Source organism: Mastigoproctus giganteus, chromosome 6, assembly GCF_048544385.1.
Source record: "Mastigoproctus giganteus isolate SK-2022 chromosome 6, ASM4854438v1, whole genome shotgun sequence".
NCBI lineage: Eukaryota > Metazoa > Arthropoda > Arachnida > Uropygi > Thelyphonidae > Mastigoproctus > Mastigoproctus giganteus.
This window is the reverse complement of record NC_143580.1, coordinates 207,473,014-207,500,212: the sequence shown is the minus strand read 5'-3', so window position 1 is coordinate 207,500,212 and position 27,199 is coordinate 207,473,014. Positions and strand designations below refer to the sequence as shown.

The 27,199-nt window shown below is 38.4% G+C and overlaps 1 long non-coding RNA gene across 1 annotated transcript in view; it reads left to right on the top strand.

Annotated features, from left to right (window-relative positions):
- LOC150084909 (uncharacterized) overlaps positions 1-27,199 on the top strand; it is a 116,695-nt gene that overhangs the window by 44,576 nt on the left and 44,920 nt on the right. Inside the window, exon 2 of the long non-coding RNA XR_016547120.1 lies at positions 26,533-26,892. This is a non-coding gene — a long non-coding RNA (uncharacterized LOC150084909). The remainder of the gene's footprint in view (positions 1-26,532; positions 26,893-27,199) is intronic.

The window sequence follows — 27,199 nt, the reverse complement described above, 5'->3', positions numbered from 1 at the left end:
CTCGGTCGATTTGCTCGGTCGTTTCTGCACAAAAAACCTGAGTATCCGTGGTGACAAACTTTGCTTCCATTTCTGGGAATGACTAACTCAGCCACGGAGTAAAAAAGGCCCATAAGAGTTCCTCTCGTCACTGACGGGATTCGAACCCGAACCTTTTCCACCCAGCGTTTACAGGACGTTGATTATAATTATGCTACACGCACTGACAGTGTCCATGGTCAGCCGTTTCGCAGTTTTCTGCCTAAAGGCTCAACAAGGCGGAACAACCTTCACCACGACCATCAATAAAAGTGGACGCCTGTCATTTGTCTGGCGACTGCTGCTCTGTCCACCCTGGAAACACCTTAACAACAACACTCCGCGAATAGCCTACAAGGCTCGCAGTTTCCGCCAAGTAAAGAACAAATACACAAAATTAACCAGGAAATCACAAGCTATTACTAAATTTAAATCAAAAGTTTGAGAAAAACAATAATTTCAAACAATAAATCAAGTTCCACTTATTTCTTGATTCGACATCGTCTTCCCACTGGACCTGTGGGAAGACGATGTCGTTAACGTATGAGGCAGGAAGAATGTATCTATGTTGATATTACAAGTAACTGGTGTAAAATAAATATAACTTTGTAAGAAAAAGTGGGGAATTACTTTTGGAATAACTGTCGCATTTGTTAACAGTTTCTTTTAAAATTCAGATGAAACATGGGCAGTTTATCAGCTTTATAAAGCGTATATAAAATTCTTCTCTTGTAGTATTTATTCGTTGAGGGTAATTTATATGCATTCTGTGCATTTTTATTCTGTGCCACTAGCCTCACTAGTTCATCTGACATACATTTAGGGATAAATCTGGAACGGTTTTCTTAGTTGGTTTGAAAAGCCAAGTAGCTTCCAAGATTAATTCCTTGAAGGCTTCCCATTTAGAATTCTCTGTTGGTAACATTATCAGTTGATCCCACTGTATAGAATTTAAAAACGTGTCTGAGACGACTGTAGTCATCTTTACGAAAGCAAAAACCCTTCCCTTTACAAGTGATGATAGCTACCTCTTTAAGTAAATCCCACATCAGTACACTGTGATCACTGTCATCTAGTGGTTCCTTTATCTGCAATTCTTCATTCATGAATAATCTGGCGGATTATAGCCATAGAAGCTGATGCGCCAGTAGAATATCCAAACCAACCATGAATAATCACTGCTGATATTCAAACAAGAATATTATTCGGGCGCCTCCGTAGCCAGGTGGGAAGGAGCAGCAGTGCGTAGCACACGCTTCTTGATTAGACCGGGGTTCGAGCCCGTCACCACCAAATACGGAGGATGCGGAAAGGTCAAGGAATGACCACCGCATATTCCCGGAGCAATACGGCCTTAGTTGCTAATGCGTCTTAAAAAACCAAATAACAAACAAACAAACGAATATTACTCCCTCTGGTTAAACTCACTCAACATTGCACTGTCCACCAACGTCAACTGGATGCACTTCCTTAGAATTTGTGTTTAGTATTAGTAATGGCCGCATGGTGCAAGAAAACCTATGGCTTATGCTGCACCGGCCAAAAAAAAAAAAAAAACCAGAACAAAACACCCGAATAAAACAATGATAAAAAAAAATATATATATATAATAAAATAAATAAATAATAATAATTTGTAAAAGAAAAGAAAATTAAACCTATCATCCTATGCGCTTCCCTGACCCGAAGGCGCTATTCAGATGACCTTTGAATTTCCCCAAACTGTCGGCCTCTACCACCCTGAAGGCAACTTATTCCAGTAATTTATAACTCGTTGGCTAAAATAAAACTTCCTGCAGTCCAATCTAAACATTTCCACCCGTAACTTGAATTTATGTCCCCTAGTTCTAGCATAATTTATAACCTTGAAAATTCCGTCCTCATTCATTTTACTGATGCCTCTCACAGCCTTAAACACCTCAATCAAATCTCCTCTAAGGCGTCTAGTTTCCAAACTCTGCAACCCACATATTCGAAGTCTTTCTTCATAAGGACGTCCTTTTGCCGATCTCACCAGGCGAGTTACCCGTCTTTGCACCCTTTCAAGAAGCTGGATGTCTTTCTTTAGGTGCGGTCTCCATACTTGAACACAGTATTCCAAGTGTGGTCTAACATAAGCTTTATATAATGGGATTATCACGTCCCTATCTCTACTTGCAAAAGTTCGATAGATCATCGATAGGACACAATGGGCCTTCCTTGCAACCTGTTTACAATGCTCAGAGAATTTCATGTCTGACCGTATCGTAACACCAAAGTCCTTTTCCTCCAAGTGAATAAGTTATTTTGGGATTACTGTTTCCCAGGTGTAATATCTTACACTTTGTTGGATTAAAGCATAGCTGCCATTTTTCTGACAATTCCTGAAGTATCTAGGTCTCTCTGAAGAAGCCCAGCTTGACAGTGATCATTACTGCTCTACCAATTTTAACATCATCTGCAAATTTAGACATCACGCCCTCTATCCCTTCATCGATGTCGTTTATGTAAATTAAAAACAACAGTGGTTCTAATACTGATCCTTGGGGAACCCCACTTCTTACATCAACCCAATCTGAGCAATAGCCTTTTATCACAACCCTCTGCCTCCTGCCCTGAAGCCATCCTGCTATCCATCTAAGAATTTTCCCAGTGATTCCAACCTGTTCCAGCTTATAAAGCAACCGCTCATGTGAGACTGAGTCAAAAGCTTTGCTGAAATCTAAATAAACAATATCGAAATTATTCCCTAAATCCAGCTCGTGAGTTACTCTTTCAAAATAGCGAACCAGATTTCTTAAACATGATTTTCCTTTTACAAAACCATGCTGAGTATCCTTGAGAATTTCAATTCGATCCAAATGATCCTGAATTCCATCCTTGATCATTGCCTCCATGATTTTCCCTACCATTGAAGTCAGACTGACAGGTTGATAATTTCCCACTTCATTCTTAGAGCCACCCTTTATGTATTGGAGATACATTGGCACTTTTCCAATCCAAGGGAATCTCCCCGGAGTCTATTGATGCTCGAATAATTAACCTCAATGTTTCAATGCACTCACTTGCCGCCTCCCTTAAGATTATAGGGTATATCCCAACAACTCCAGGAGCCTTACTGGCCTGCAGGCTCGAAACGTTTTTCATTAAATAATCTTGCGAAATTTCAATATCATTAATTACATATTTTCAACTTCGCTCCCACAATTTCCCATTGCCACAAAAGGTTTTTCATTTGCAAATATCGATGCAAAATAACTGTTGAGTTCATCTGCAACGGCAGCTGGTGTATTTAATACTATCCCCTTTCCCTTACGTAAAGGTCCGATCTGGTTTGTCCTGCTCTTCTTGTCATTTATATATGTGAAGAATTCCTTATCCTCCTCTTTGCTCTGTTTGCTAGTGATTTCTCATAAACTGCCTTTGCCTGTTGAACCTTTTCTGTGGATCTATTACAGATAACCTTGTAGCTGTTATAGGCTTCAGTACTTTTTATTGCTCTATAACGTTTCCATGCCACCTTTTTCTGCTCAAGTAATGTGGCAACTTCACTATTCATACAACTTGGAACCCTCCTCATGGAGTATTTTTTTAATGGTATATATACGCATTCAAGGCATCTGTGATTAATGTTTTAAAAGCGTACCACAGTTCAATTGTATTCATTCTCAGCGCGATATCTACCCAGTTAATAGAGGCCATGTAGTACCTTAAGGCATCGTAATTTCCTTTTCTGAAATTAAAACCCATTCCTTTGCCTTTTACTTCTGCTACCTCTCTCCTCATCATCCACCGTAGAACGCCGTGATCACGTCCTGCTACTGGTTCCTCTACTGTCAGCCCTGTTATGTCATCTGATTCATGGGTGATGATGAGGTCTAGGATATTCTTTTCTCTAGTAGTTTCCCTGAGATGTTGATACAAATAAGTCATCTAGTTGATTTAAAAATTTTGTTCCCCATGTCTAGTTTCCTTCCCATTTACTCCGATCAATTAGGGGCAAATTGAAATCATCCATAATAAGACATTGACGCTTACTTGCCCGTTCCATTTGCATGTAGAGGCTTTCGTCATAATCTTCACAATCACGGGGTCTGTAGATTACTCCTACTCGCATTATGCCTTTTGTTTCCCACTATCTCAGACCATACAGATTCTATACTAGCACGTGGAACATCTGAATCCGGGAAAGCTATCGTCGAACTCAGGCTGCTTCTGATAAGAAGCATTACCCCACCACCCCTTCTATCTACCCTGTTCTTCCTAAATACATTATACAAGCCGTACTGAAACTCATCGTCCACAATTTCCGGGTGGTACCACGTCTCCGTAAGCCCTATTATGTCAGCGTTACTTGTTTTAACCAGCAGTTCGAATTCGCTCATTTTATTGACGACACTTCTAACATCACTATATAAACAATTAAGACTTACTGTTCTTGTATATTTAACAACCCTAACACAACCCTTGAAGATTTTTAGGCTCTCTTCCCTGGCATTAGCCACCCGCTCACTTGAAACGTTTCTGTCTTCAGAACATCTATATAATATGTCCAGTTGGGGTAACAGATAAGAACTCTTGAAGTATGTGCAAGAGTTACTTTGACCAATATTATCAGATAAACGCGTGTCAGTATTACACCCTGAACCTTTAAGGTATCCTCAATAATACTGGAAAAAACTTTTGCACCACCTCTGTTCAAGTGTATCGCCTCTCTACAAAACAAATTCCTACTACCTACAAGTGTGGGCCAAGCTGATAGAAATTTCCCCCCTAAAGCCTTGCAGAGTCCTTCATGTCTTGAGTTCATCCACAAGGCTTTTAACATATAATCTCTCCTATCGTATCTGGGCAGAATTGCAGACATATAGACATTGTGGCCTAGCTCGTGGCATTTCCTCAGCATGGTCCTGTATTTTTCCAACAAATCGTCACATCGTGTACGTTTAATATCATTAGTCCTCACATGAATAATAATATTCTCTTTATCCCCCTTAAAATTTGACAATCTGTTGGTGTCTTCATTAATAGTTGCTCCCGGCAGACATAACATGGTTCTACTCAACCTATCCTTAAAAAAAAAAAAAAATATTCCCCGTTTCCCTCACAATGGAGTCTCCTAATAAAACAGTGTCCTTTTTAACCAGAGTAGTTTGCACTTGGTTTTTCTGTTTTGAGGCTCGAATCAGGTGTGCATCACTTGGTAGATTGCTGGAGTCTTGAGTCCCTGACGAGCTCCCAGATGCATTATTTTCGAGGGCAAGCACCCGTTTTTTCAGGGACTCAAATTGTTCCATCAGTGCACCAAATTGTAATTTAAGATCGGTGCACTCCTTACATCGATCACAAAGAAAAGAATCCCCAGGTGAGCTGGTCACCTGGTCGACCTTGGAAAACATTCCACAGGTTCATCAACGGATTAAATCATGACTCACCCGTAAATCGCCATCGGCTATTTCCGTGTGAGTCACGATACCCTGTGACGTGTTTAAGGCAGATCTCGTAACTACCATTATACAATTAGCTAAATATCAATGAAAATTAACTTTAAAAAAATTATATCTATAATATTATTGAAATCAAACTATTACAGGCAAACCTATAACAGAATAATCCAACAATATCTAAATAAATCAAATATTTAAAAACACTAATCAACAATCCACTTAAGTGAGGAGCCCTGACGAAGCGCGTCCGCTCACCTCGAATGCCCACCAATTTTTTTAAACGCCTAACCCCTTCTCCCTTCCTATCCTTTCTGTACACATTGTTCTCCCCAAATTCCAATTCTGCACTGCTTATATCTGTGTGACACGATGTCTCTGATATCCCAACAATATCTGCCTTTAATGTCTTGACGAGTACTTCAAAGTATTCAAATTTATTTACTATACTTCTAGCAATGGTATACATGCACCTGTTCTTACTTAGTTACCCTAACACAGCCCATGTATTTACTTGTATCATGATTTCTCCCAGCAGTCCTTGAAATCTCTAGCACCTTTCCAGGTTGCTGCTCATTACAATAGAAGCAGTGCAAGAATCACTTTTGCCTCGCCTTGCGGCTACTGTTAGTCTTTTAGTCTATGAATCCTTCCAAACTAGCAGTTTTCCGACCCACCCAACACTACTTCGGTAGCATCAGCAAATATTCTTGCGCACTGTCTATTTAAATGTATCCTGTCCCTGTAGAAGCAGTCTCTTCAGCAAGCACAGACTGAAAAAAATTCCACCCTATGAGCCTTGCACAATCTCTCCAGGGCCGAATTGATTGATAAGGCTCTCATCATATACTCTCTCCTGTCGTGTCTGTGCGGAATTGCAGACACTTTCAAATTCAACTCCAATTCACGGCTTTTTTTTCAACATTGACCTGTACTTGTTAATTAAATCTGCAGATTTTTTTTTTTTTTTTTTTTTGTGGTAGTTGGCGCATAGGCTTCTGTAGCCATAATGCACCTCCCAAGGTTTTTGCAGTACTTTGATCCAAGCCCGAGGCGGGAATCGAACCAGCGACCTTTGGGTTGCTAGGCAGGCACTTTACCCACCCGGCTAGCCCGGGCGGCACTGCAGATCTCTTACTCTTAAGATCATTAGTGCCAACGTGTACAACAATATCACCTTTTGTGTCCTTAAAAGATGATATCTGCTCTATAACGTCATTGATCTTTTCCCCTGGCTGACATACCCTAATCCTGTTCCACCTATTCTTTTTGCACACTATATTTCCCGTCTCCCCGAGAGTAGTCCTCTACAATAACTAACCCCTGTGGGTCCAGCGCATTCTGCCTTAGAGATTGCCGCTATGTTGCCTGATGCACAGGACTGAGCTCTGGCGTTGAGTTGGGCAGCTGAGAGTTTGATGAGTCTCAAATTAATTTCTTCGAGGGCGTCCTAGTCCCATCAGAACACTGCATTGGCGCCTGATTTCTTCACACTCTCTCTCTCTGCACCTAGCACGCATAAAGACTTCCTCCTTGGTTACAACATGTCCAGTTCCAGGAAGTCCGCAAACATTTCATATTTCGCACATTTTTTTAGACTGTGTTGCGTTGGAGATTCCCCCTCCCCCTCTTCCATTGTACTCCGAGCCACAGTACTCCCGTTACTTTTTTTTGCCCGTTGCTTTGCTGCTCTAGTCTGGGTCATGATTCCGTTTAAGAACAATTTAATTAACAGCAAAATTTAATAAGATTAAAAAATTTTATTGATTAATTGATAATACTATGCTATAGTAAGCTAACAGATTTCTAATACCGTGCTACCTAATTTTACTTTATACCCTACGCTATCTAGTCACCTTATGCTATCCAGTTCGGGATATACGTTACGATATTCCGTATCGATCTAATATACTGTACTATAACAATGTCGGCAAGTTTTGAACGGTACAAGGCTCTACGGATACTAAGTATTAACTTGCAAAATCGCTATCTAAATGCAAAATAAACTAAGGAGCGGGACTAGGAAGCTACATCTAGAAAATAAATTAATATGAAAATTAAGTCAATAAAACGGCAAAAATGCAGTCATCCTTTTGCCGGAGCTGTAAAATCTGTACACCTTTTTATAAACGCTGGATATGAGCAAATTTACAAGCAGAATGGAAAACACTTTGGGATTAAGAAAGTGAAAAAAGGCGACACAGAACAGAAGTTAGTTCAGAAGCACAAATTTTGGGAACAAGTGGAGAAATATCATCAGGATCTGGAGCTTTCTTAGCATCAAGATTAGCACCCATGCACAATTGGTAGAATCGCTGGTCTCCCTACACCGGGCGGAAAATACTTCAGTGTCCAGTCCCGTCGCTGGCGTGAGGAAATTTTATGGACATTTTTCACAATGTGGTTGAGTTATTTGGGCAAGGGTAGCATGGATTTCTCTCTCTCCCAGAAACTCGGGTTTTTCGTCCAACAAAACAGAAAACCGACCTCAGAACATACGCAATTTTCAGCCAGTGTACACGGAGCAATATGACCTTAGTCGTTGATGCTCCTAAAACATACAAGAGCAAGATTGTTCAAAATCCTTCTGATGTCCTTTTGGCAGAAGACTATGAGAGCCGTTAAATGCAATGTACTGGGAATGGTATGAGGTAGTTTACTAAGATCATCAATACACGAGTTGGAAGAAAGATAGGATGCTAGCAGGTCAGCTTTATCTTTTGCTGAAGTGGCAATAGAGCCATTTGGTTTTAACAGAAATGGGAATAGATATGGGCAAAGGTTGCGCACAATAGCTTTGGCAAGATCAGAATGATCGACTGCCATTTTGACAGGAAGCAAGTTTTCTACTGTTAGCGCGTTCAAAATCTAGCTCGGACTGATTAATAAATAGTTTACAATTGTCGAGGGCTTTGGTGTAGGCAGAAAATTAACCTGGAGATTTGGATACAACGAATTGTGATATGCAATGTCCTTATCTTGAACAGCCTTAGCACATTTATTGGAAAACCAAGGTTTAGATGAAGGACGAGATTTTAAGGTGGAATGTGGAATAAAGGATATCCCTACAAGAATAATTTCACTGACACGATCTGAGCAAACGTTGACATCAGAAGATTTGAAACAGTAATCCGACCAAGGAAAGGAAGAAAATAAATCTCGCATATTATCTCATTTTGCATTCTTGTAATGCCAAACAACACGAGGTTGAGAATCACCACGAGAGAAAGGCTCCATTGGAGAAGAGACCATCACCAAATTGTGATCTGAGGTGCTTAGAGAACCACTCACCTCGACCGTGATCTTATAAGGGTTGTTTGTGAGAAAAAGATCAAGCTTGTGTTGGCTGCATGGTTAGGACTGTCTGGTAGGAAAATGAACAGTCTATGCGTGGTCAGTAGTAATTTCAAAAAGCTCAGCATCTCGACAAGCTGGGTTCGTGTAATTAGAAAACGGAAGCTATCTGGAGTTGTGAACATTAAAATCACCAAGAAAAATTACCTCACTGTTAGGAAAGTTGGACTGGAGAAGTAAAGTTTAAAAGAGAGGAAGTAAAAGAAAAAAAAATCAAGTGATTAGTGTAATTGGGAGAACGATAGCGGCAACAGATGAATTTGGAAGAATGTGGTAGAGAGATTTCAACCCAGCGGAGATTCCAAATTACTAAATCAACAACAGGGAATATCATAACGGACAGTATGGACAAGAACCACCTTTGAAGCGAAATGAATCATATAGCGAATACTTTAGACAACTGAAATGAACAGTGGTTGAATCAATCGATATCTGGGATTCTGTCAGAAAGAAGTACGTGGGGTTTGGGAGACTGTAAGTGGAAATAGACATCATTAAGATTGGAACTGAGAACAACACGTATATTTGTGAAATAAACGAGGAACTGTTTGAGAAGTTTACATCTTTTCGCAGATAAGTTTGTTCTTTTAGTTCGGCAATTCGTGATGTATTAAGTAGAAAAAAAAAAAGTGGAGCGGACATGCTGTATGAAGTAATGAAATTTTTGGAATAGGCGTACGCACAGCAAGAATATACCCAGCTCCTTGACAAAACGTGGCCTCGACAACCCCCCCCCCCCCCGCCTCGCTGGGACTCTCTTCAGTCACTACCTGGCAGCAGGATTATACACTAGCTGATTCGGAAGTCTGTCTGGAGAGTTAGCAATAGGTTCCGTCTGGTGTACTAACTAGCTGCCAGTCTGCGAACACAGTTCTAGAGTTGCACCCTCGAAATGAAAGGAAGATTGTATCTCACCATGATGTCCGTCATAACCTCAAAAGACATCACCTTACTGCATGATGGAAGAGGTGGGAGATTGCTGGAGCTTTGCTCTGGCGACTAAACATGGGTTCCACCACTTCAAGCCTCCAGTAAGCAAAGTGGTGGTATTGCACCGGTTGATGAGTCATCTACCACCTAGTATTGCCTGCAACACAGAGGGGTGGTATTCCTCCGTGGTGTGGGCGCCACACTCCGACCCCTGCTTACGTTGGTTCGCAGCTGGGTGGACACCTCCAGTATGCTAGGTCCCGTATTTCAGGACTTGCACATGGGATTATACCCAGAGTTACTAACAGTCCCATCATCGTGAAGGTGCACGCAAAGGACCGACTGCTGCATACACCGACCGAACCTCTCAGAAATTAGATCCACTTGACTTGAGTGTCACCCGAATATCAGTTCTCTCAGCGTTTTAGACTCCCAGGTATCAAGCCCAGCTTGGCATACCTGAGAGAATGTTTGTGAAAACCTCAAGAACCAATTCACTAATCCTTTATTCGAATGAGAAACTCATGCCTTTGTTATTCCGTTGCATACTGGATAAATTAATTTTACAGATCCTACAGTTGTTACGCATGTATTTTATTATAATTAACATTAATTCTCATGATGTCACATGCTGTGGGATCTTATACCTGGAGGCCACTTAGCTTCAACTTAATTACGATCATTTACTAACGGCTGTAACAAAGTTCGTGAATGGTGCATCCATCACCCACCTCTTCTGCATTTAGTATTAGTGTAACCATATAGCGCAATGAATCCACAGGCTTTTGCTGCATTGGCCAAAGATAAGAAAATACAAATTGTGTACTTCCCTCCTCATATAGTTAGCTATCCAGTTTACATTTGAATTTCTTCAAGCTATCAGCCTCAGCTACCTGCGGAGGTAACTTGTTCCAGTAACGACTCTCTGGCTAAAAGAAAATGTACTACAGTCGTTCCGAATCTCTTCCCCTATAATTTGAATTTATAGCCGTTCTGGAATTCTTTATTATAACATTGAAAATGCCTTCATTGATTTTATTAATCTTCTCAGAGCCTTATTTACTAAAGGTTGCAATAGGGTTAGTGAATGATGCAACCTTCTCTTTCTCTGAATCACTTTTTCTGAATTGTTTCTCGTCTTCTGAATTTGATTTTCCACGCATCCACTAACGGTTGCAGCAAAGTTCGTCAGTGATGCAACGACCACGCTTCTCTTTTTCAGCATTCATTGTACATACATTACTCTGAAATGGCTCTTGAAAATTAAAGCAAGACAATACGATCTTATCAGTTTCTCTACAAATGTCACCAATTGGCAATTCTCTGCATTGAATCTTCCTTTTCGCTCGCTACACATTCCTATCGGAGACACTCCTTGAGTCTATTTATATCGTAAATGCAGGTGACCTTTAAAGGCCAAGCCGATAATCTCTTTCACGACAGTTCAAGGTCATAAATAGGTTGAGTATTGAATGTATCACGTAAAGGGTAATGTTGAATGTTTCGTCAAAGGCCGTATATATGACCTTTAGTAAAAACTGACCTTTAGGTATTCTCACTGATAAATAAAGTTGTGTGTGTGTGCGCGCGCGCGCTCGCATGCTCGAGAGAGAGAGAGAGAGATTTCGGTGGAGGAGACGACGTAACGATAACCAGTAATTTAACGGATCGTTGTTCTGAATACCTGCATTTCAAGCACAATGAAATAGAACCTCTCTCGTCTACCTTTCCAAACGGTGAAATATTTTCTTTGGTCATTTTAATGTCATAACTGAAACTGGCTTTATTTTTACGTTGTACACACTTGGCCAGTAGACATTCCGAAGCTTTTGCCATTACTAATAATCTTGCAAAAGTTATCTGCTTACTAGAATAACAGACATTCGTGCACACACACACACACACCTAACACGATTGATCTACTCTTACCCAACAACCCTTCAAAGTATTCCTTTAATATCTGACTTTACTAACAGCTTTTCACTTTTATCTGTTTTATTAATGCCCCAGATCTTATGATATTGGTCTTTTCTTAGACGGGAGCTTCGTCTTACAGCTATTCTCAGCTTCGTGTCATTTGGAATTAAACGATACCGAGTGGGTTGATCTGCTTGATATCTACATGCAGAGCTGTAGTGGAGGATATACGCCGTATACCCCTGGATTCTTTTAGGGGAATAGCGTACACCTGGTTTTTAAAAGACTTGTAAAAACAAATATAATTAAAATATTTACTGAAAATTAAAAAATAAATTTATTAGAATTTGATTCTTAGGCAATATTTATAGTTTTATTATTTTTAATATATATGCCGTGTATGTATATGTATAAATACATGGGCTGTGTTAGGGTAACTACGAGTAGAAATAGGCACATGTATACTTGCATGTACGCCAATGCTAGGAGTGTAGTTAATAAATTTGATGAGCTTGAAGTGCTAGTCAAGACATCAAAGGCAGATATTGTTGGGATATCAGAGACGTGGTGTCACACAGACATGCAGTGCAGAATTGGAATTTGGGAAGTACAATGCTGTTAAGAAACATAAAATCTAAGGAAGTCCATGCAGTTGATGTTGGTGGACAATGCAATGTTGAGTCTGTTTGGTGTGACATAAGCACTGGGAAAGGAAAAATGAGAATAGGTGTGTGTTATAGGCCTAATGAATCTGATGAGTATAATGAGGAATTGTGGAGAGAAATAGAGAGGGCCAGTAAATCAGAATGTCTTATAATGGGAGATTTTAACTTTGGAGATATTGACTGGAACTTGTGGTTGGTCACTCGCACACTACCAAGACTTTTCTGGATTTATTGGATGACTGTTTTCTATAGTAACATGTTCAAGAGGCAACCAGAGGGAGCAATGCTCTTGATCTGATTATCAGCGGTGATTATTCATGCATTAAGAATTTGCAGATAAAGGAACCACTGGGTTACAGTGATCACAATTTACTGATGTTGTTGTTTTTATTTGGTTTTTAGGAGCATTAGCAACTAAGGCCATATTGCTCCGGAGATATCCGGTGGTCATTCCCTGACCTTTCCGCATCCTCCGTATTTGGTCTGCACGGGTTCGAACCATGGTCTAATCAAGAAGCGTGTGCTAAGCACTGCTGCTCCTGCCCACCTGCCTACGGAAGCGCCAATTTACTGATGTGGGAATTACTTAAAGATGTAACTACCATGAGGGCTAAAGGGAAGAGCTTTTGCTTTCGTAAAGACGACTACAGCGGTCTCAGACAGTTTTTAAATTCTGTGCAGTGAGATCAACTGATGATGCTACCAACGTTGAATTCTAAATGGGAAGCCTTCATGGACTTAATTTTGGGGGCTACTAGGCTTTTTATTCGAACTAAGAAATACTGTTCAAATTTTTGGCCTAAATGGATGTCAAATGAACTAACGAGGCTCGTGGCAGAGAAAAAAAATGTATGGGATGCATATAAATTATCAGGCGACACAGAAGCCTATGGTAGATAAAACTAGTCTGTAATCAAATCACAAAGGAGGTTAGGCAGGCGAAGGCAGAGTACGATAAACCTTTGGCAAAGGATGCAAAGAAAAACAGCAGAGTTCTTTACTTATGTAAATTCTAGAAGGAAAGGGATGAATCAGATCGGACCACTTAACATAGATGGGTTGACTATTGATGATCATGCTCAGGTAGCTGATAAACTGAATGAGTATTTTGCATTCAGTTTATCAGCTACACACATTAGGAGTTAGTCAATGCAACATACACACATGAGGAGTTAGTCAATGAGGGGAGTGCCAGAAGTTTATCAAACTCTAATACGGAGCTGCATGATTTTGTAATAACTGAGAGCAAAGTGGAGGAGAAGTTGTTGAAGTTAAACATAAAAAGGGCACCTGGGGTGGACGGGATCAATCCAGTTATATTGAAGGAGACAACAAAGAAAGTAAGCAAACCCTTAGCCGTAATTATGAGAGCTTCCTTGGACTCAGAGGAGGTCCCCATGGACTGGAGGTGTGCAAATGTATCACCAATTCACAAAGGGGGTACAAAAGGTGACACAGGTAACTGTTAGTTTAACTTGTGTTCCGGAGAAAATAACGGAATCACTGGTTAAGGAAGCATTACAGGATCATATAGACAGGTTTGCAGCAATAGATAAGGGACAGCATGGGTTTGTTAAAGGGAAGTCTTGTCTGACCAATTTGATTGGATACTATGATGTGGTCACAAAGGAAATGAATGCCAAAAATAATTTTGATATCATATAGTTGGATTCCAAGAAAGCTTTTGATACTGTTGCACATTGAAGAGTGCTGTACAAATTGGAGAGGTATGGCATAAGGGTAAGTTGCTACAATGGATAAAGGGATGGTTGAGTGGGAGACAACAGAGAGTGGTAATCAGTGGAACCTGCTCTTCGTGGACTATTGTTATTAGTGGAGTTCCCCAGGGTTCGGTGTTGGGCCCATTGTTGTTTTGTATATTTATCAATAATATTGATGAAGATATATCAGGTTTAATGTCCAAGTTTGCAGATGATAAAAAGGTTGGCATGGTTGTTAACGACAGTAAAGACAGTATGCTACTCCAACTGGATCTAGATAAGTTGGGCAAAAGGGCTGAAAAGTGGTAACTGAAGTTTAACATTGACAAAGGCAAAGTACTGCATATGGGTAGCAATAACCGAAGAGAAACGTACTAACTGTGTGATACTACACTCAGTGAAGTGGTAATTGTGCAGTCAAATATGTAGTACGTTGAGAAGTGCAGAGGGGCTGCCAGGGCAAGTCATGGTGTCTTGTTAATGATATATAGGAATTTTGCTACCAGGAGGTGATTATCCCGTTATACAAGGCAAGTCAGGCCATACCTAGAGTACTGTGTACAGGTCTGGAAGACTCGTTTTAGGAAGGATATAAGTTGCTAGAACGAGTACAAAGAATCAGAACAAAGAGATGCTCTTACCAAGAAAGGTTTAAGTTCTGCAAATTGTAGCGCCTGGACAGTAGGCACCTGCGAGGTGACCTGATTGAGGTGTATAAAGCCTTGAATGGGTTGAGCAAGCTCAGTGCTGATGGGATACTTCCACTCGTTTAGTTTAAGAACCTGAGGGGACTCAGATTCAAATTGCGGAATGCCAGTTGTAGAATAGAATTGCCGAAATTTTGCGTTTAGCCAGCGGGTAGTTGATGGTTTAAGGTTGAGCTGGAACGAATGGAGGGGTGAAATAGGAGTGTTTTTTTATTTTTTGGCTGATGCTGTATAAGCTTGCTTTCTTGCATCGTATGCCTATGCTTATGCTGATAGGAAAAAGGAACCGGACACAAACGAGTCTCTACGCCAAAAAGAGGACCGCGTTTTGAAGCGCTTAAGCCTTAAAAACTGTAAAGCTTTTTCGTCTGAGCTGAAAAGAGAATGGAAAAAAACATACAGGAGTGGTAGCAAGTGCAGTAACAACCAGAAGACGCCTCTTCAAAAATGGACTTGTAGCCTGTCGTCCGCGAAGAAGCCCCTCCTCACAAAAAATGAAAAAGGCCGGATTAATATGGTGTAAGGAGCGTGTCAAATGGACCCCCGAGCAGTGGAAGTCAGTTATTTTCTGGGATGAGAAGAAATCCAACCTACATGGCTCTGATGGGAGACAAACGATTCGCCGTAGACGTGGTGTTGAATACTATCCAGGCTTCTCGACCAGCCAAATGGCGTCTCCGTAGCCAGGTGGGCAGGAGCAGCAATGCATAGTACACGCTTCTTGATTAGCCCGGGGTTCGAGCCCGTGACCACCAAATACGGAGGATGCGGAAAGGTCAGGGAATGACCACGGCATATACCCGGAGCAATATGGCCTGAGTTGCTAATGTTCCTAAAAACCAAATAACAAACAAACAACCAGCCAAATGATACGGGGGTGCATTTCGTATCGCGGAGTAGGTCACCTGCTGTTTATAAAAGGTTCCGTATATGCCAATGGATACCTGGCTATATTGGAAGGCAAATTGCTGCCAAGTAACTGTATCTTTCAGGACGACTCTGCTCCTTGTCATCGGGCGAAAAGTGTAAGTAGGCACTTCTGTAGTTACTTTACCTTCATTTATGCATTAGAGGTTCGACAGAAATATGTTTACATTTGTTACAGGTGAAAAAATGGTTGGAAGAACGGTCCATTAGAACTGTTAGCTGGCCAGGAAGCAGCTCGGACCTGAATCTTATAGAGAACTGTTGGCATCGTGTGCAATCTGCAGTTGCCAGAAAGAAACCAAAGACCCTTCGTGAGCTTCAGGAAGCCATAATTCATGTTTGGAACTACAAAGTATCAGTTGATTATCTTCAGAAATTGATCTTGTCAATGCCTCGACGGTGTGCTGCTGTCATCAGGGCCAGAGGTGATTCAACAAAATATTTTGTACCTGGTGAACTTTTCATTTTGTTTTCCATTTAGAATGATAAACTGAAGCAAATTGACGGCTTCTGATAACATTTTTAGCCATAATTGTCGTGTTTATCAAAACCGTTGTATTAAGGTTACAAATATTCATTTTGGAATATTTTGAGAGCACTTGTCAAATATTACTTAGCTTTTAAAAAAATTAATAATTTATTAACTAATAATACATATTAAATGTTAATAAATATTATTTATTAACTATTATTAAATAATAATAAAGACGAAAATCGGGACTTTCAAGTGTCATTTTGTTAATTTAATCTAAATGCTACGTGTTACACCAGTATTTATTTAATGTAACTGTTATGTCGTCTTATTAATGTCTTATGTCACTTGATGTTATTTAATTTAATTTGTTTTATATCCTACATCACTTAATGGCAATTTATTTATTTCTGTAGTATATCTGCTTGTTATCATCTCTATAAGTGTTAACTTTTGGTCGTAAAGGGACATTGCAACACGATTCAATCGTATAACTGTCACAATTGAAAGTGGTGCAATAAAAAATTGTCTCTCTCTGTATATTTAATATGGTTATGATTAGGATCTACATATCTAAGAAAAGAAGGCTTCTGACAAACACATATATCCTGTCCAATGTTAATATTGTGAAGGTTCGTAGCTATTATTTTATAGTTACATGCTTTTAGACCAAATGGTTTAGTATACCTAAATCTGATATTAATATGTAAGTTATTGATAGGTAGGAAGTCGTTACCTAAGTTATATGCATATCCAAATTATCCATCATTTTAGTTTGAAAAATAAAAGACAAGTATAGAGTTTTTTGGTTGCTTGTTAATATTCAAAATATTAATTCTGAATTTAACAATGTCTAGTATAATGTGCATAAGGTGACATGATCCAAAGACATAATTATTAGCATTCCTGCTTACGGCTTTAAGTGCACTAAGTTGCACTGAAGAGTGTATTATGTATTTTACCATGTTTTTAGGATTGATGTTCCTTATTTTAAATAATTCTATGAAATCCCCTAACTGTTCTCGGTCGCTCTTAACTGTTTTAAATTTAGTTTATTTTCTTTTGCATTTAGATTTATGTAGTTTGGCAATTTGAAACATATTATAAACACAAATATCATTCAAATTATTAGTCATGTATTTTTGATTAAATTTAGTATTCAGTCCGTATAGATATTGCGTTTTATATTGTAACATGCTAATTTCTTCTTGCATTAATCTATCATTTGTATTAATAATTACATTAAGTATTGAAATAAAAATATTACTAAAATTATGTTTTTGGAAATGTCTAAATTCAGTATCGTGTTCAAGACTACCTGTGTTTTTACTAGACTTGTTATTGTAAGTATTAATGTCTGAACGATGTAAGTCATTCTGATATGTAAATATGATTTGACCTATATATTTAACATTGTAACATTGCAAATGATTTGTAGCATGATTTGGGTGCATATTAGGACAAGTAAAACTTAATTTGTTATTACAACGTTGAAATTTAAGAAATGGATCTAGGATATTAGAGCCAGAAGCATTATATGCTAGTTTGCTCTGTGAAGTTTGTGTATGTGTAGAGGTATATTAAAGCAGTTAGGAGCACTATCCCGAGCAGAAATAGTCTCCTCGGTCAAATTTAGTCTACTCTGCCGATGTAGCATATTTTTATATGAGCTTCTAAGTTGCGTATTTATTAAGAATAAAGTTAGTTAATTGTTAATATATAAATAAATAACCCAAGTGCGTATTCATAAAATCTATGAAGATATAAATTAAGAAATAAAGTATGTAATAGAATAAGCTATCTTAGGTAGTGCATACTGAGCCTAAGCAAAGCTTATGTATAATTTTATATAATGAGTAATATGGAAAGAAAGTTAATAAATTGTAACAAACTGTAACTAATATTATGGTCCAACGCACTTGAAACAGCAATATGGCATTACGACCATAATATGTATGAAATATGTTGTGTATAGCAATTAATATTGAAGATAATACCAAGATAGATTTATAGAAAACGCTAGCGATAAAGTAAGGTTAGTAAAAAAAAATATATATATATATTGAAACTAAAGGCTGAATCAATGAGCAAATTAAACGTAGAGAAGCTGAAAGGAAAAGCAAAAATATATGATTAATAAGTAAAGAAAAATAGTGAGTATCAAACTGAGGGCGGAAAGCTGATAACTAAGGAAAAGAAAAAGTTTGTAAACTAAAGAAAGTTGGTATATAGATCAGGTATTTCATCAGGGGAACTACATTTGATCATGTACCAAACCACTGCGTTTCTATACAGACTTATTGTAACGGAGGAAAGATTTAAAATAATAGGAAGTAAAAAAAGAGGAGGGGGGGAGAAAAAGATGAATCCTCCAAAAACATAAGTGAGGTAGCCCCAACGCAATGTATATAATTAAGCTAAGGAAATTAAAATTAAAAGAAATTAAATTAAAGTGATAATGAATACCTTGGATTCTGTATATAACTTAAGTATATATCTGTTAAAAGATAGTGTTAATTTTGTATGTCCGAGATAAGAAGAGGTAAATTTTGAGTGAAGATGTAAATTTAGTGTAATAGGCAAAGGGATAGAAATCGGAAATAAAATAAGGTGCGGGAAAGAAAAAGTAGTAAAATTAAGAGGCAAAAATAGCAGAGAAGAAGAAAAGCAAGAATGTCCGAATCGCCCTCGTATTACACTAATAGCTCAACGGACGGAAAAACGAAGAATATAAAGATAAAAAAAAGAAAAGAGATTAAAGGATACTAGGTAAGCTGGGTGTATAAATACCCAACCTCTTAAGAGGGCCTTGGCTGTGAGCGCGTGTTAGTCGAAGGAGAAATTAATACCAAAAGCCTGTGATAGGTATTGAAAAGGGGGAAAAAAAATCAAAAAAGTGAATTTGTAGATCAAAATGTATTAAATGTGACAGGCAGTGGTATAGAAACGGGAAATAAAATAAGGTGCGGGAAGGAAAAAGTAGTAAAAATAAAAGAGGCGAAAATAACAGAGAAGAAGGAAAGGAAAAATGTCCGAATCACCCTCGTATTTCATTAATAGTTCAACGGACGGTAGAAAGATAAAAAGGAAGAGAAAAGAGTTTAAAGGATACTAGGCAAGTAGGTGTGTAAATACCCAACCTCGTAGAGGGCCTTGGCTGAGAGAGCGTTAGTTGAAGGAGAACTAATACCACTAGCTTTGATACGCTTTGTAATGTCGAAAAAAAAATATATGGCCAAAAATAAAATAAACAAATAGGAATGAATTCAGTAAAGAAGAAATAATGAATATCAGAAAACTACTGAATACTTGAAATTCCTTAAGTTAATTCATGATTCACCAAGATAGGTATAAACAGAAGCAAAGCAATGACAACTGTGGAGTTCCTTTGATAAGAAGAAGAATAATGCTGTCTGAAAAGAGCTAGTGCCCTCTATAGCTGTTATTAGGGTAACATAGAAATGAACTGTCAGTTAAGAGCGAAAAAACATTTTAAAAAATGAATGCAAAAGTCTGTTAGGCACGAAAAAAAATCTGTAGAAAAAGGAAGAGCAAAATGTCATAGACGAAAAACAGTATAAAATACCATTTCAATTATAATTAAAAATGATTATTAAAAGTAAAAAAGAAAATAAACGTAGAGAGTAAAAATATTAAAATCGTTCTAAGAGAAGTCATATAATACGTTCACTTTCAAAGTAGTGGAACTACCACCATTGAAATTTACGTCTGTACAGTACCAAAATTAGCTCTAACCAAAATGAAACATAATAAATCCAAATTTTTGTTTAATGAATGGCGACATATTTTCTATGTTTTAATTAATAAAATTAATAGGAACATTGTTATTGACCAATTTAGTACAACGGCAATCTAAGGCATTAGTGAAAAGTGCTTGATTACTGCTTAAATTAACAAGCCTAATGATCTGCGTACAGATAATGTTTTTGTGCACTTTAACAGAAATATTAGAATTCCAGTTAGTTAAGTAAATGATGTTAAAATTGAACCTACTTCTTTTGTCAGATAATGCTAAATTAGGATGAGGGGGACTATTTAATGTCTAATTAAATCAAGAAGGTTAGCGCATCGATTACCTGTGTTTTCTTTATTTAAAGTAAGTTCAACAGGGTAGATAGTTTTAGCTATATTCTCAAAATGAACATTCAAAAGAAGGATGTCATCGACATAGCGAAAAGCATAGAAATATTATTTGGATTATTATGAGTAAATAAATCTTCATAATAATGTAAAAATAAATTGGAAACTATGCTAGCATTTTGTGAACCCATGGGCACTCCTACAGTTTGTATATAAGTGAACTTACAGTCATAAATGAAATTGTTGAGAATACAGAGGTTAATATAGTTATTTCAAATCTATTTTATCCACGTGTAATACGTTCTTATATTTACAGTAGAGTTGAATGAGCATGAAAATAATCAGATTATGTGGTGAAAAGGTTTGAAAAATCATACGTTTCAATACTAAAAATGTCAGTAATTACAATCAAAAATTTTGATTAATTATTAATGATCTAAGTTGATGGAAGATTATTAAAAATAGTGTTTAGCAATTTAAAAAATTGCCTACCTGGCAGATAACAGCCACTATTTTTAGCACTTTTGATAAATGGTGACCAGATAAATGTGCAAATGAAAAAAGCCCACTGTCATCAATGCCCACAAGGAAAATTGCTCACATTATTTTTAGTTTACAAAAAACAAATTATTTCATATTTCAAAACTTAACAAAATATTGAATTTATATATTTTATTTCTACTTCTATACGATGTATTCTAATATAACTTTTGAGATAAAACTTTTGATTTTAATATAAAATAGAATATTTGGATGTAAATGTTTGTAAGGGAAATTACAGGAAATAAAATACTCTGGTTTTATTGCAACTAAAGCCTTTTATTTTATTTATAAAAATAAATTATTTTTTCTCTATCTTACAAAGTGAACCGTCAACACTTTTTTGGTTTTTTTATCAACAGACAACTAATTCAGACATATTTCAGTGATTTATTTATTTGTCAAGTATTTGAATAGAATTTTCATTACTGTAAGTTAACCAATATCTGCAAGTATTTCACTTTGTCTTCTACCTGCTCACATTCCTGCACAGAAGTGGCAACTAAGTCATGCAGTGCATCATATCTTCTCTTTTTCACCTCTACACGACCTGCTTGTGAATTAGCCAGTGTCAATCTGTGGCAAGCCAGGTCCCTCTTCAGTCCACCAAACAAAAAGCACACACTCGGATGACTGCAGTGGAATAGGGAATTAAGTTCATTGTGAAATCCCTCACAGTAGCTTGTAGTTTTAGGCGACCGTTCAAGAGCTGCATCATTATGATTCCATATTCTTATTGGAAACTGGGGATCTCTACCTGCTGCACCCTCAATTTTCATTCAGTTATGAAGACAAAAGATGGCACCATAGTACAACCAACCGAACATTGTCATTATTCCTGTCTTCAGGAAGCAGATACACATAGACACACGTTTGTTTCAGGATCGTGGCAAGCATCAATAAATACAGCACAGACGAACATTTATTACTGAGTGTTTTTACTCATACTGATTGTCATTTTCCCGTTGTTCGCACAACGAGGAAATGGTCAAGTCCACATAAGATTAATTTTTCCAGAGATTCGAAACGGCTAAGAAAGTAAAACATTCTGAAGATAACAAAGAAAACGTTCATTGGACCGATACTTGATCTTCCACATGCTGACAGACCTGCGCCTTGTGTTAAAGTGAGAAATGTCAACGAATCGCCTATCCCGATCTCCTGGGGAGTAAACTCTAAACGATCTGTAGGACCTGCATTTCCATGAACAATACTTTGACATTGGGGTATACCCTCACAAGCTAATAGTAGTCATTGAATTATTTTATGTTGATATAAACAGGAGTTGATGCCTGTAGTCGCCCCTCGAAGCAGCGTAATCCGCACGATACTTCTGCCACTCATTTGCAGTGGTGGTCTCGGTTCGATTCCGTCGACGACTGGTGGAATTGTTAGCGTTCTTTCCAATCGAGATTGTAGTTTGCCGGTCTCAGGGGAAGAAAGTAAGGTTTGACCACTTGAATTATTCCGGATTTTTGTTGAACCGTAAACACACGCACTTGCAGAGACAACTGCACATACGGACATGTGTTAAGCTTGGGTGCTGCTGAAATAACTTAAATTTTATGCTTGTGATCATTGCTTAATGCTACTTAAGAGCAGCATCAAGGAAAAAAGTGATTTTGCGTGATGAGTGCGACCCTTCCGGCGTACTAGGAATTTTAAACGTGACGTTAAGTTGCATAATTCTTCATTATTATGAATAATTGCAGCAGCATCCAGATATTATGATGTGTCATTGCTGAACATATTATCGGCCCTTACTTCTTTACTCCTAGTGGAATAAAAGGAGAAAGATATTGGGAAATGGTCAGTAACTGGCTGATTGTCACGTTGTAGGAATTAGGCGGTCCTCATTACCACGCATGAAATAATATTTATGTGAAAATGTATACGCACTTGCCACTGAAGCCCGTCCAAGTGACCGGTCGCCGTACTGAGTCAGTTGTGTAGACCAACCGGAACTTTTCAGGAACTGTGTGCACCGCTTCACTTCGAAGCTGATAATGAATGCAGCTATTTATAATTAGCAGCTTCTTTTCATATCCAGCTAATTCTAAAAAAAGAAGACAAATTCCTCTTTTATTATTTATCGTCTCATTACGCTTAAAAAAAAAATCAAATTATTTATTAGGATCACCCGTAATTGATTATATCTACCCATGTGTTTTGTGTCTGTAAATTGCGTGCGTTCTCTGGTCGATTTGCCTGTTTTGCTGGACGAAAAGACCTTGCTATCTACGCCTGAGACAGACTAACTCAGCCACGGAGTGAAAAAAGCCCATTAAAGTTCCACGCGTTATCGACGGGATTCGAACCCGGGCCTTTTCCACCGGGTGTGGGGAGGACGGTGACGGTACCGCTGGGCTACACGCGCAGTCATTACGCTTACCTTGGCAATTTCCAAAGTAATGGAGTAATGCATCAACCGTAATCTCTTACACTGTCTTGAAACCTTGCATCCTAATTAACGATCGCCGATACAGATTTCTCAGTGCCGATCCACTGGTGATGCCTTATGGATAATAAGTTCTAATATTCTAAGGCTTTCGATCGTGCTGAACGTGAAATTGCTCTAAGGAAGCTTCCACCTTATGATCTACCTTACGATTTTTACAATTGGGTAGCCAGTTTCATCTACGACCATTCACTGCATATGATGGGTTGATGATCTTCTATTTTTTGTACTAACTGTGGAGTTCAACAAGATTTCATTTTTCGCCTACACCTTCCTGTTTTATATTAATGATATTTTTCGATTAAGTGGAAATCATGTCGATAGTTTTTCTGATGACAGTGCACTACGTTCATTTTGACAGACTGTGCTCTGCACATACAGCTACAACTTCTCGAATCTTCACCACTATTTCTTTAACTTCCAGATAATTCTTCCTGGTGAAGATTTAATTTGAGATGCTGATCTCCAAATTCTTCAGAGGGAAGAAAAGGTTTAGTTAATTCAATTCTTCTAAAGTCAATCCTGTCTTATTTCTCTCAAAAAAGGAATCTGCTGCATCCATACTCATCTTCAACAACACCAAGATTTTTAGATAAGGTCACCTATCTCTAAATAGGGATAACCGGAACTTTTGAATTTTCTTGGGATAAACTTGTCACAAAGATTGCTTTCTCTTTTTGAGTTGCTTTTTAAAATTATCTGCTGACTGCAAATCGGAAATCCGCTCGACCATGGAGGATTGCTTTCCACATCTGGCATGATGGTACCAATCCGCTATGCTTAGATTTTATCCAAAAAAGAGAGAATTTCAAAAGCGTTTATTAATTATCCCTCTTTTATCAAAGAGGTCTAGCTGTAGATTTGATCATTCTTCCATCAAGATATTTGTCAGGTGCTATATTGTGGTCGGTAGAGAACTGAGAAACCAAATTACCCTTTCCACCAACATATCCTAGATATTCGAAGATCTGGAGAGTTATGCAGTCAAGTTAGATGTTTGAAATATTGGCAATATTTCTCAAACCATTACAAAATAAATAAATAAAAAGTTGCTTGTTCAGAAATGCGCGGTGGACAGTTTCTCTTTCCCCTTTAAAGGATCCATCGCAGTCCGGATAAAAATGAAGCGTTGCGGAGCGAAGTTGCCTCGAAAGTTCATTAATACCTTCTAACGGTATCAGTGAACTCAGTTCTTATCAATAGAACATACCTCATGCAATGATACGACCTCAGGTAACTTGAGTGGTGGACACGAGGTTCACGTCACGCTTTCACCCTACCATAGTTGCAAAAAAGACTAAATGGAGATTTGTTCTACAGTGCAGTCTTGGCGTTGGCGGCGCTGCTCCAGTCGAATCTCTTGAATTTTTATAGAAGTGGCTTTTGTGTAGGCACACGACTACGAAATTCCAGATCCTTCAACTATAGCTGCATAGTTTGGTTGGAGATGGGTCTTCCGTTGCCTAAATTGAATTTTTCTATCATTTAGACCTATTCTGGCGCACAATTCACTTTAAATTCCTGCGGTCACGTTCTTTGAGTACCGACTTTCTTCCGCATTTATTCCTTTTTTGAGCTAGTCTACTTTTGAGATGGTGTCCTTGGGCACTATTTTGTAGTTTCAGGAAATCGTTCGAGCACGATTTCCTGAAACTACAAAATATCCGTTTCCGTTTCATTTATCCATATTTTTAAAATTTAATCATAATGAATTTGTTATTGCGCATTTGCTTTTTCCTTAAACTTTTGTTTCATGAAGTTGCTTCTTTTCACTCCATGAATTTTTTAAAATAATTATTTTGAATGTTGTTTTTGCCATTATTTGCAAGAGGAGATGCGACACATAACTGCAGTTGTTCAGATAGCTGTTCGACACAGTTAACAAGCCTATCGAAAACCGACTATCACATACATCCGTTGCGTTCGTTTGTTTTTATTTTTCAAATAAAATCGATTTACGCGTTTCAGATGTACACCGTACCTCGACTAAAACGAGGACGGGGAACAACTTTTCCATTGAGAAAAAAAAAAAAGTTGATTAAGCAAAATTTAGGACCGATTAGCATCCATACACTTGGGCTGAAAAACACGAAATAACTCACGGAAAAAGCCCAACACCCTCTGCCTGAGGGGAGACGGATATATCGTGCCGACTCCATGCTGCCAAGGAGGGCAACTGATGGCATCGTGTCATGTGTAGTTGGCAACGACAGCACTTTGGTGCAGTCACCAATGCAGCTGTAGAAGAGGGACTTACTGGATGTCCCCCGATCTGAATTCCAGTTAATTACAAAGTTGTTCAGTCGAATTATAGTTTGGTCTGTAGCCAATCACTCGAGTTGTTGGACTTTGTTTTCCTCAAACCAGGTGTTAACATTACTTGCCATAATGGAGCATTATCGTGCTGTAACGAGGTCGTCCAATTTCCATAAAATTAACAGAGCGTGAGCACCATGGAATTATACAAGATATCAATGTTCGAGTCGGACACAATACGTTGTATAGATGTTTGGCATTACCATTGGCATATTGGTTGATATTGGCATTGATGGCTTTTGCCACTACAACCAGTGTTTAGAGTACGAAATATGATAATGAGCACCACACCGTGACCACGCCCCTTCGAACTTCATTATGGACACAATTTACTGCAGCATGTGACGTTTCCTAGGCATTTCCACACTCATCACACTCGATGTTACGCAACTTGTGGCTTCACAGAACCTGTGTCCACTGTTTCGTGATTCAAAAACGGTAGGCTAGGCACTGCTGCTAACGAGTTCCGTCTTTCGTTGATATGATGTGTAGCCTGTGAGCAGCAACAACAGTTCTGCTGTGAAAATCCATACGCTCCATAAATGGATTAACTAACACTTCCTTAGCTATCTGTAGTTCCAGTGTAAGGTTTTTGAAAGATGTCCCTCGAAATGCTTTCAAATCTTTCTTCAAGGATAGCGGCTCTATCCGTCTGTTATTTAGTTGACCTGACTGTTTGAACACATCTGCATCGCCCTGAGTCTTCCGTACGCAGTGACAAATCGTTGATATAGCTTCGACGTAGGCGTTTTGCCTAGATTCATTTCTTCTTATTTGTGATATCTCCGCTATTGCCTGCACGCGTTTAATTTGTCCCTGCTTTTCATACCTCACATTCGCACCGTTGGAAGCGTTTTCCAAATACTTCTGCCAGGGAAAGTAATATGCTTTTATTTTTATTTTAAAATAAATGTATATTATTTATTTATTTTATATTATTTCTTAACTGCACCAAATACAGTGCTAACTTTTTATCTCGTTCAGATCTCAAGATGTGGCTGCCCAAAAGAATATATTTCCGATGTATGCTGAGTTTTCGTTTCGAGACTTCAATGACCACAATTGTTGCAGTTCGTGAAACACTTGCCCGTGATTCTGAAAATGACAATGAATTGATGTAATTAATATTCGAAAATGGCTTCAGCGCTATGAATCAGGTGCTACTTAGCTATGTGATTGAAAGAGCTCATAGACCTCTGCGCACCGTACTATATATATAGAATTCTTGACCATCTAATCGACATCGTACTTGGAGCACAGGTAACGTCATGGAAAACTTTTGGATGCAATAACACAGTGGTGGAAACGCAAATAAAACTGATGTTGAGGAATAACTTGAGCAAGGTAAGTCAAGTTGTCATTTTTGTGGTGTTTCATGTAACTCTTCTCCCCCCCCCCCGTATGAAGAAGCGTTCCATTTTTTCATTGAGGTGGATGATCGTTGAGAATTTTTATTGATGCTACCATGGCATAAAAATGTCCATGTGTTCTAACTGTCCCGACCGATTCAACCAGAAACAGGAATCGAACCAAAGTCTATTCCATGCGATATGAGAGCAGTTTAGCAGTTCCTTTATTTAAAGTTTGTGTCCTCCATTGTATTGACGTCTTTCAATTATGAGATAAGTAACCATCGAAAAGACGCCCGGTT